This window comes from Chiloscyllium plagiosum, unplaced genomic scaffold, assembly GCF_037043375.1.
Source record: "Chiloscyllium plagiosum isolate Xiang-an unplaced genomic scaffold, Cpla_swu_hap1 HiC_scaffold_25, whole genome shotgun sequence".
In the NCBI taxonomy this organism is placed as follows: Eukaryota; Metazoa; Chordata; class Chondrichthyes; order Orectolobiformes; family Hemiscylliidae; genus Chiloscyllium; species Chiloscyllium plagiosum.
The window spans coordinates 52,697,954-52,710,040 of record NW_028270163.1 but is presented as its reverse complement, the minus strand read 5'-3'; the positions used below and the strand labels follow the sequence as shown (position 1 = coordinate 52,710,040).

The 12,087-nt window shown below is 40.1% G+C and overlaps 1 protein-coding gene across 5 annotated transcripts in view; it reads right to left on the bottom strand.

Annotated features, from left to right (window-relative positions):
• The window catches only part of helz (helicase with zinc finger), a 276,040-nt gene extending 266,010 nt beyond the window's left edge, over positions 1–10,030 (bottom strand). For all 5 annotated transcript variants that reach the window (XM_043715064.2, XM_043715069.2, XM_043715066.2 and 2 more), the window contains exon 1: positions 9,984–10,030. The gene's annotated coding sequence lies outside the window, so the exon portion shown is untranslated. The remainder of the gene's footprint in view (positions 1–9,983) is intronic.
• Positions 10,031–12,087: the final 2,057 nt, after the last annotated feature.

The window sequence follows — 12,087 nt, the reverse complement described above, 5'->3', positions numbered from 1 at the left end:
TGTTCAGTAAACTTCTTAACCAGGCATTGACTCCTAGCATTAATTTTGTAGACCTCAGCTGGAATAGCATCTGATCCTTGAGCTTTGAGGATAGACAAGTAGTAAATTAAATTCCTAATTTCTAACAATTGATAGCTTAGTGTAGCATGGAAGGGAGCCATTTTGACCACTGTGACTGTATCTGCTCTTTTGATAAGCAATCCAGTTAATCCAAATGTGCACTCTTTTCCATGTCCTTCCCCTAAATATTTGTACTTCAAATATTTATCAGATTCCCTTTTCAAGGTTGCATTAAAGCTGTGTGTATCACACACAGGTAGTGCATTACAAACCCTAAAACGTGATGAATAAAAACATTTTTAACTTCGCTTCTGATTCTTTTGCCAATGAAAAGGTCTGAATATAAACACTTCAGCCACTGGATATAGTTTCTTTGCTTAATCTATCCAAACCTTTCTTGGTTTTAAATATCTTGATCAAATATTCTCTTACCTTTGATTGCATGAAACAGAATAGCATCAGTCTTTCTCTCTATTCACACAAATACGATCACAACATTTAACAAGCTATATTTTCATGCAAAAATATAGCAGCTGCCTGCTTCCCATCCTCAACATCAGGTTCTCCTGCCAGCACACTCAATATACAAACAGTAGAGACACTTACATCTACTCCATTGTAATTCTTTGGCCATGAGTTTTTGAAAGTAAAACACACATTTACAAGCTTTGTGTAAGAGGTAAAGCTGCTGGGCGAGACCTGTGCAACAACTTCAACCAGGTTACCCCAAATAATTAATGTAATGCTGCAAATCAACTGTAGACTCTAAATGTATAATGAAATCAATATCACTATGCAAAAAACAACTAAAGCATTGGTTCAGAAAAGAGCTAGAATTATTTTATGCATGAATAATGAAGGATGGAAATGCGGAGGATGGGACTCAGTAGCAGCTAAAACTGAGATTACAGAGATTTGAGGACTGAAGGCAAAGAGAAGGATGCAGATATCAGGAGGGGTGAAGGATTTGAAAACAAGAATAATCTTCAATTTAAAAGCAGACTGGAACATTAACGCAGTAATGGATGAATAAGATGATTCAACTTAGTTTTCACACAGAGTTTTCAATGAAGTTGAGCACTGAAATAGATCCAAGTCTTGAATCAATAGAGATGCAAATAAATGATCAACAGATGAGGCACCAACAATGACAGGCAATTTTATTGAGATAATTGTCAGTCAGAGTGGAAGAGAGGTGAGAAACTCACTTCAGAGACATATAGGATGCCAAGGATGGTCATGTGTTTTTCTGACCGGAAATCTGTGACCAGTGGTGTTCCACAGGGGTCAGTGCCAGGACCCCGGTTATTTGTAATATACAGAAATTATCTGGAGGAGAATGGAGGTGGTCTGATGAGTAAGTTTGTAGATGACACAAAGATTGGAGGAGCTGCGGATTGTAAGGCCAGAAGGTCCAACAGGGTATAGATGGGCTGGAGACTTGGGCAACATCTTGGAAGGTCTAATGTCAGCAACAAGTGTACAGTAAATGTCAGGGCCTGCAGAAACATCAACATAGAGGGATCTAAGCATCCTGGTGCACGGTTCCCTGAAATTGGTAACAGAAGTGGATATAGTGGTCAAAAAGGAATATTGCATGCTTACCTTCATCGGTCAAGGAACAGAGTATAAAATTTGGCAAGTTATACTACAGATATACAGAACTTTACTAAGACCCCATTTGGAATACAGCACACAGTTCTGGGTGCCACACTACCAGAAGGATGAAGAGACTTTGGAAACGGTACAGAAAAGGTTGACCAGGATGTTGCCTGATTTGGAGAATATTAGCTACAAGGAGGGATTAGACATACTTAGAATCACAGAAACAGACCCTTTGTCCAACACGTCCACGCCGACCAGATATCCCAACCTTATCTAGTCCCATTTAACAGCACTTGGCCCATATCCCTCTCAACCTTTCCTATTCATATACCCATCCAGATGCCTTTTAAATATTGCAGTTTACCAGCCTCCTCCACCTCATTCCATACATGCACCACCCTCTGCGTGAAAAAGTTGCCCCTTAGTTCTCTTTTATATCCTTCCCCTTTCACCCTAAACCTATGCCCTCTAGCTCTGGACTCCCCCACCCCAGGGAAAAGACCTGGTCTGACTTGTTTTGTTTTCACCTGAACTTCAGAGGCTGAAGGGTGACCGGATAGATGTTTACAAAATTATGAGTGGCATGCATCAACTGGATAGTTGGGAGTCTTCTTCCCTGGGTAGAAATATCAATTACTAGGGCACACAGGCTTAAGATAAAAGAGGGACAGTTTAAAGATCAAAGCCAATTTTTTTTCCAAACAGAGGGTGGTAATTGCTTGGAATGAGTTGCCACAGGAAGTGTGCTAGCAGATACAACAGCAATGTTTAACAGACATCTTAACAGATACATGAATGTGCAGAGATTAAAGTGATGAGAACTGTAACTATAAGATTGTTAGTTTGGAAAGGTGTCATGCGTTGGTGCAGAGTTGGTGGGCCAAAGCGCCTATTCCTGTGTTGTACTGTTCTTTGCTCATTTAAAGGAATAAGCAGCCAAATCAACATTTACTTCCTCCAACACCAACATTCAGTGACAGCAATGTATATCACCCAGAAGATGCAACTACAGCAATTCACAAAGGGTCCACCATTAATACCTTCCACAGCAACAGTCCCTATCATTTAAAAAGACAAGGGTAGCAGAAGCACTTGAACGGCATCACCTACAATTTTCCATCCAAGCCACATGCTATCCTGACTTGGAACTATATCACCATTTCTTCTCTGACGCAGTGTCAAGACTTGGAAACAACAAACTTCCTAACAACACTATGCGAGTACCAACATATACCATATACACTGCAGCAGTTCAAAAGGCAGCTCATCACCGTCTTCTCAACAGCAACAAACAAAAGGCAACAAATGTTGGTATTGCCAGCAATATCCACAACCCATAAATATGAAAAAAAAATTGCCCCTCAAGTTATCTTGAATTGGTGGTTTTCTTACTCAGCCTTCCAGGTGGTTTGATGGAACAAAGTAACTCACTTGACTACTTCAAAGAGTAGTTTAACGTCAAGCACAATGGCATGAGATTGATTCATATTTAGACCATTCCAAGGAACATTTGTAAACTAGTTGGATGTTTAAATAACAATGTGACAATTTTATGACCAATTTTATAATTTGCATATAAACATTACACAATAGCCTAAGTGGCTCATTTTGAAACAAGTCCACATGCCATTTCACATGCGCACAATTTGATGGATTTTGTTTATAATACCTCATAACTGGATGAAATTGATATATATCAATATGTACTTTATATCTGTTCCAGTGTCTATCTACTACTACCAAAAAAATTAATAACTAACCAATGAAACTAAATGGCTTTCACTTCAATATTAAACTACGCATTAAAATGCAACAATTGCTCAATAAGTGCTGCCAAATATTCTATCTCCCTAGCTTGATTAAATGGTATTCTTTTCTTTCCTGATAATTCCCAACTCAAGCTTGCATGCAGCCCCTTATGTGACAGAAGTCCACTGCTACTTCAGAGTCTGGAGGCAAAGCCCGGTCTGCTCTGTTTGAAGGACTGTAATACTGAACGTTTTCTTTTATTTTCTAATTTATTCCTAATATTATGTGTCTAGGTTCCTTGTATGTAAGATGGCACAAAGGTTTATAATACTAATATTGCTAATTTATTCCTACAATCTGGTACCGTTGTATTTTTGTACCTAAGATGACAGTGTAAGTTGTGCCTTTGTAAATTTTTCACTGCACTCATGTGAGAACAGGACAATGAACCTAATTCTAAAAGTGGGATCTCCTTCATTCAAGAGAGAAATCCACATTTATAGACATTGGATGAGGGTAACATTAAACTCAGCTTTATCCTCACTCTTGTTGAAAAAATTCACCTTGTTAATTTTAGTAATATTTTCAAAGATAGACAGCAGCTTGAACCTATGTACTAGTGACAGTCACTCATCTCTCTCAGTAGCAATGCAGGAAAATTAGTTTTTTTGTTAAATGGTAATTGTGACAAAAAGTGTGTGTCACAATTACCATTTAACAAAAAAACTAATTCCTTCCTTGAATGAAAAGCAAACTAGTAAAAAGGGAGCATTATTGAAGCATATTCTTTAGAAATTATGAACAAAATTCCAAAAGCCACAAGAGCTGCTGAGCACAGAACCTCAATTCACGTTATATGAAACTGATGTGCATCATACCATCTAGTATCACTACTCTCAGAGTTTGAAAGCATTCAAAAATAACTGCACTTTCCACTCAGATGTCAAACACTCCAAAGTATAGCTAAAGACACAAACGAGAGAGTTAGTCTGGATGATATGATTTGCATTTGGTTTTCGATACTGAGGTCTGATAGGTTTTTGAAAAGCATATTGAAATAATAGATTTCAAACATGGAGAGAGTTTGCACACTTGAGAATTGTCCAATAATTCAGAGGAGGTCAGACATACAGTCTTCAATTTAAATTCAGTAACAGTGAGTGACTGTTGAATCATGTGGAATTCTCCTGTGGGGCAATTTTGATCACTTCCAATATTCACCTGGCCAGTCAAGAGCCAGTATTAGAACATAGAAAATAGATTATTGCACATGATCACTAAACCCAGATGGAATAAAAAAACTGGGCTCAAACATCCATAAACTTTCACTTAGAAAGCATGAGAACAAAACTGGGGACAAACTAGATTAATATTTCTTCACTGATAACAGTTTTCTACAAGGATTTCCAAAATTGCAGTGCTGCCCAGAGCTTAATTTGCTTCAAAACCTAGAGTTAAACATGCTGTAAAATATTTTGAGTGAAGACTGCTCTGTCAGTTCAAATTAAACCCATCATCACATATTACATCATTAACCCATAGTATACAGTAGTACCACTTAGTTTAAAGTTTTCACTCCATTTTCACTTTTTATTTGTAAGAATAATATCCAATGCTTAGCGTTTGTCACGGCTCAAGCTTTCACTTGCCTAGCATTATCTATTACTGAAATCCTACTAATGCCAGATTATATTACACTTATTTCAGTATACATCTCTAATCTGTTTTGACTGGAACATGCCCACACTTCCTTTATGGGAACATGCCGAAAATCTACAGTCCAGTTTGAAACATTACTTCAACAGTAACAAAAACTACAACAAAAAAATCTGGTTTGTTCAATTCAAATACTTTTGTTTAATCAAACACCTTTGTTTAATCAAACACTTTAAATAAAGGACTACATAATGATAACATCAGAACAAAGGCAAAGAATTGCTCAAAATGTATTAATTCTGACTTGCGCAGGTAGAACACCTGGGATTTTGTTTTCAGGTGCTAATATAAGATAAACATTGGCTCCAATTTGAAAACTGAGCCATTAGAGATTGTCTTAGCTACGTTAATCACTTACTGAGTTTGTCCAATGAGTAGCAAAGCAAATGTACAAGCCTTGATTCTCAGTCTGCACTACATCAGCTGATCTCAACCACTACATATGTAAAGGCATTGGAATTGGCCTCAGCACTCCAGGTTAGAGGGGCAGATTAAAAAAAAGACAGGCTTGCTACTCATGCCTTTAAACTTCACAGAAATGCATATGTGGACATTCATGTTGGGTTTCAGTTGCCACAATATTTGAATAAGATAAAATACTAGAAAGCTACACTTTACATCAGCAAAGAGCCAATACCACAGTAGAGTGGGAGATAATTTGTGCTTATATTTAACAGCTGCAGTCATTAAAATTCCTAAACCAAATTAAAGGCTTAACCAAAACTTAATAAAGTAATCAGAATGCAATGAGCATGCGACTATACAAAGATACACGGCATATATAATTTAATATGCCAGAAGTGGGAGTGACCTAAGTTCCTCAATGTAAAAACAACAGAAAGCATCAGAATTGTTACCTTGAAGGTAAGAACCTAGTTAAAAAGTTAAAGAATGCCTGGTATTTACTGCCACTAGAAATAAACAGAGAACCAAATGACAATTAATATTACCAGCCAAGTCATGAAGAAAATGCTTGCATAAGTCTCGGGGATTGTTTCTTAACTGTAATGTGCAGCTTTGCCAAAGAATGCAGGACAAAGCAAAGGTGCGAGTGAAGGGAAGAGCGAGGAAATAAAGAACAGATAAAAATTGCATTCTAAAATTAATTTGCAAAAGACACAAAAAAACGTATGTTTTAAATTTCAAAACAATACCCCTCAATCAATTAAACAATAAAACTGAACTTGTCAAAATTACAGTGACAAATGTACATTATAAAACATCTCCCATTTATTACTTGGATAGGTCCCATATTGTAAACACTGAATTTTTCACAATTCTTTTCAGAAATCTTCTGCAAATTTACTATTTTAGCACAGAAACTATCAAAGCTCAATCCAGTTCTCACTGGGCCACCTCCTATGTGTCAAGATTAGAGTGGTGCTGGAAAAGCACAGCAGGTCAGGCAGCATCCAAGGAGCAGGGATATCGACGTTTCGGGCAAAAGCCCTACAATCAGGAATGAGGGGCATTCCTGATGAAGGTCTTTTGCCTTAAACGTCGATATCCCTGCTCCTCAGATGCTGCCTGACATGCTGTGCTTTTCCAGCACCACTCTAATTTCCAGCATCTGCAGTTCCCACTTCTGCCACCGCCTATGTGTACTTTTCCATGAGACACAGTAGACAGCAATTCGGACTGATATTCCAATTTTTTGAACCAAGGACATGACGACCAAGTTCAGTACCCAAAAGCATTCTCAGCTTAAATTAATTAACTCACCACAAATGATAAGGGCAAGATAAATGTATTAGTAACTACAGGCAGCATCTACATGTCGGAGGACTCCCAATTCTTTTAATGCAAGTTTTATATTGATACAGCAATTAAATTTAACACACTGAATTACAGTAATATGGCCACATTACAGCAAACTCGAAGCTTAAAATTTCAACTGGTCTTCAACAATTATTTTGTAATCAATTGTTGGAGCCATCCACAGATTTTAAAATGTCACTTGCCTTCTCCATAGTTGCCTGCTTCACTGGGAATGTCAAAGAAAAACATTTCATAAAAACACATGCCCTACTACACAATCTTAGGGATGAAATTTGACATGATCTTTGCATCTCTCAGAATACTTTTCCGAGATCAAATTAAATCATCACCAACAGAATTCAGGTCTGCTAAACCAATACCAGTCAAAGCAATACTGGCTAAGAATGAATCAACTAAAACTATTTCTCAGGTTGTTTTTCAACAAATTGTAGGTAACAATCCAGAGGAGCTTGATTTATAAAATCTGTGGAGAATAGCAACAAATCTAGCATGTAAATTGGAACAAACTATACAAAAATATTCCTCAGACTATATATGTAGCTTTAACATTAAGGCCTATGCAATACTTTCTGGTTTGCCAAATGTGCACACCTTAGCAGGAACAGTGCTTCGGAGGCACTGAAAGAGGAAGAGGGGTAATACAGAAATACAGAAGGAAAGAACTCCTTTACACACAAATGAATGAATGAAAGCCAACAAACAGTCTGTTCTGATATAAGGCGATAGTTCCATTCCCTTGCGATCCTGCGTTGTAAGAAAACCGCGTAACAGCAGCACCATTTAAACCAACGACACCGGAATCACATTATAGCCAATACAGGTAAGCAAAGTTCACATTCAACAAATAATGGTCTTACATTCTTCAATCGCGTTATTGCCAATTCGTGTGTCCTAAGTCAGCAGATATTGACCAGAATGTCTGGTTGGTACATAATAAATTGATCACTTGTATTCTTGAGTTCAGTGGCAGTAAGCACAGCGGTGCACCAGTGCTGTGTATCATACAGTAATACGATGAAAATTCAAGTGGCCACTTTCATCCAAATTAGAACAAGAAGAAAAGCATCAAGTTCATACAATCAGTTCATTGGCATGAAACAGCGGGTATCAAATAGAGAAGTAGGAAGACAAGTAAATAGTCACTGGAGCATACCCAGGGCAACATTCAAAACAAACATCAATGCAAGTCACCTCACCAGCATGCAAAAGTGGGAAAAGACCATAATTCAGGTAGTTTGTTTGTTAAAATGCTGCAAATAGCCTTTCCACAACAATCAATGCATCAAATTAGAATATAGGCAAAAGTAAGGACAGCAAATGCTGGAAATTTAGAGTCGAGCGTGTGTTGTTGGAAAAGCAAAGCAGGTCAAGCAGCATCCGAGGAGAATCGACTTTTCAGGTTTCCTGACGAAGGGCTTTTGCCCGAAACATCAAACCTCCTGCTCCTCGGACGCTGCGTAACCTGCTGTGCTTTTCCAGCACCACACTCTCGACTCAGATTAGAATATGTTAACATACAACCAACAGGAGTAGGGCATTCAGCCCCTTGAACTTGCTCCATCATTCAATGAGATCATGGCTGGTCTGATTGTAACCACAAATCTGCATTCCTGACTGCCTTAGCTTGCACACCCTTACTTATCAAGAATCCATCTTGCTCTGCCTTATAAATACTCATCTTTTCAGAAAGAGCAGTCCAAGGATGCTCAATATTGACCATTTTGCATTTTAAATGATCAGTTCTTAGTTTTTAAACAGTAACCCCAGTTCTCGATTCCCTCATCAGAGGAAATATCCTCTCCACATCTGCCCTGCCAAATCCCCTCATGCTTTGCATGTTTCAATCATTAACAAGGTGTAATTAAATAAACACTCATTATGAAGGTATTTTATGAAGGTTCAGTTGACAGCGAGTGGACAGTGAAGAAAGATAAACTGATTGGGATCAAGAGGTAAGAGATAGCAATGCTGAAGAGAATAGCTCCAGGGGTTTGTGGAGGGGAGGGATGGGAGTGGACTGCTCATATTAAACTCAAGTACATTTACATAAAGAGTTGGAAATATTTATTTTAGTAATATGACATCCAATGAAAAAAAAGGCTGAAGAATAAGATAAAGGCAGCTGATGTTATTGTTCCAATGCATACAAATGTTCAGATGTACAAATCCAGGAGCTGGAAACAAAAACTAGAAAGTTCATATTTTGAATATTATGTTTGAAATTTTAAATTTCATTATTTCACAAAAGATCTGCAAAAATATTTAAATCCTTTATTAGCAGGACAACTACAAAGATCAGTTCAGTTTAACTGGCAAAAGTTTCGGTGAATGCTACTAAGTGATGTAATATCACAGTAATGGAATCCGAGTTCAAAACAAGTGTCCATAGAATAACGTTAATGAGACTGGATGAAAAGTTCGCCTTCAGGGATAGGTTTTATTAATCGTGCAGCACCAGCGCGAAGAAACTTTTCTTTAATTAAACAAAGCTTTGCTTACTTTATAGTTTGATTTTGCAGCTCTTATTAAAAGCAAGCAGGTAAACAAAAAAAAGCGACGAGGCAGTGTTCTAACAACTGACCCCTGTAATAGTAAAGGTGAAGTATGTTCCCACCACAAACATAACGGGGGGAGGAGGGAAAGGGAGAGAATGTGGAGAGTGCACGGCGATGCTTCCCAGCCCATCCTCGGAAGCCCCACCGCTGCCACTTGTTTACACGATCCACTCTCTGGCCACGATAAGCCCTGGGCCTTCACTTCCCAGAGCGAGATCTCTCTCCTAAACACGGCGGCGTTAACTGAAGGTAGAGGTAGAGGTAGAGAGAGAGAGAGAGCGAGCGAGCGACGGAGCCGGCCTGTTGATATCACCATCCCCAGGCCTTGGATTTAAAGGCGGCCTCAGTAACACCGACCCCAACCGCCTCCCTCAAACAACAAACTGACAGCTCCGCCAGCACAGGAAATCATGCCCCTCGCCGACTTCCCACCGCTTGGCCCCAACCATCATAAGGCCCGAGGGAGCGGCCAACCCAGAGCCGGCAGCTGCTCAGACACCGACACAACTCCGCACCTACCTTTGCCTTTACTTTTGCGCCATCTTGGATCCACTTGTCAGCGTCCCCCGAGGCATTGTGGGAGGCTGGCCCACTGCGCCTGCGCGAGCTCTTCCAGGGGAGCGCACCCTTAAAAAAGATATCCACAACAGCAGCAGGTAAACGGCTGGAGCAGGTGAGGGGCTGGGACAGGGGCAGCAGGTGAAGGGTTGGAGCTGGGGCAGGGGCAGTAGGTGAAGGACTGGAGTAGGTGAGTGGCTGGGGCAGTAGGTGAAGGGTTGGAGCAGGTGAAGGGCGGGAACAGCAGGTGAAGGGTTGGAGTAGGTGAGGGATTGGGGCAGCAGGTGAGGGGTTGGGGCAGCAAGTGAATGGTTGGAGCAGGTGAAGGGTTGGAGCAGGTGAGGGGTGGGAACAGTAGGTGAAGGGTTGGAGTAGGTGAGGGATTGGGGCAGCAGGTGAGGGGCTAGGACAGCAGGTGAAGGGTAGTAGCCACAGGCTAGAGCAGAAATAACTGAGACAGGTGAAATGAAGTCGCAGCTGAAGTGGTGGCAGGGGCTCTCTACTTCCAATCTCTTTCTCTAACTTACTGCAGGCATAATTAATTAAAATGTGACTTTTGAAAACAATGTACATTGGATGTCAAGACTACTGGCCAGGTCAATGTCTATCCTTTATAGCCCTCAAGAAGGTGGTGAATTGAGTTTTTTTTTTCAATCTCTGCAGTCTATGAGGTGTACAGAATCCACAGTGCTGTTAGGGAGAGAGTAGAGCTGGATATATGTTTGAGGGCAATGGAGAATGGGGCTAGCTGGGTAGGTATTTAGGAAGTTGAAATTCTATGATTTCAGGATTTTGGTGAAGTGGTGCTGAAAGATACATTTTCAAACCAGAATAGTTTATTTCTTGGAGGGGGATTTTCAGGTTAAGGTCTCAGATTTGGAATGTGCTATCAAAGGAGCCTTGGTGAATTAGAGCAGTGAATCCTGAAGATAGTGCACACTGTTTTGGTAATGAAGCAAGTTAATCTATATATATCTGTACATGAATAAGTCACATTATATATTTCCAACAATTTAAAAATGATTTCCAGCAGAGAAGCAGGCAATTCATTATAATATGTTCAAACTGGGGAGACACTGGCATCATAGTAATGTCACTGGACCAGTATTCCAGAGGCCCAGCATAATGCTTCAGAGTAGTGGTCGCCAAGCCTTTCATACATAAGATCACTGAGAGTTTTGAGAAGATTTGTAGCTCAGTTTAAGGTTCTAGATGTAGGTTTGCTTGCTGAGCTGGACGGTTTGTTTTTCAGATGTTTCGTCACCATACTAGGTAACATCTTCGGTGAGCCTCTGGATGAAGCACTGGTGGTGTAGCCTGTTTCTATTTATATATTTGGGTTTCCTTGGGTTGGTGATGCCATTTCTTGTGGTGACATTATTTCTTGTTCTTTTTCTCAGGGGGTGGTAAATGGTGGTAAAAAGTCAATGTGTTTGTTGATAGAGTTCCAGTTGGAATGCCATACTTCTAGGAATTCTCGTGCGTGTCTCTGTTTGGCTTGTCCTAGGCTGGTTCTGATGTCCCAGTCTAAATGGTGTCCTTCCTCATCTGTATGTAAAGATACTAGTGAGAGTGGGTCAAGTCTTTTTGTGGCTAGTTGTTGTTCGTGTATCCTGTAGGCTAGTTTTCTGCCTGTTTGTCCAATGTAGTGTTTGTTACAGTTCTTGCAAGGTATTTTGTAAATGGCATTCGTTTTGCTTGTTGTTTGTATAGGGTCTTTCAAGTTCATTAGCTGCTGTTTTAGTGTGTTGGTGAGTTTGTGGGCTACCATGATGCCAAGGGGTCTGAGTAGTCTGGCATTCTGGATCAGTGGTGCTGGAAGAGCACAGCAATTCAGGCAGCATCCAACGAGCAGCGAAATCGACGTTTCGGGCAAAAGCCCTTCATCAGGAATAAAGGCAGAGAGCCTGAAGCGTGGAGAGATAAGCTAGGGGAGGGTGGGGGTGGGGAGAGAGTAGCATAGAGTACAATGGGTGAGTGGGGGAGGAGATGAAGGTGATAGGTCAGGGAGGAGAGGGTGGAGTGGATAGGTGGAAAAGGAGCTAGGCAGGTCGGACAAGTCCAG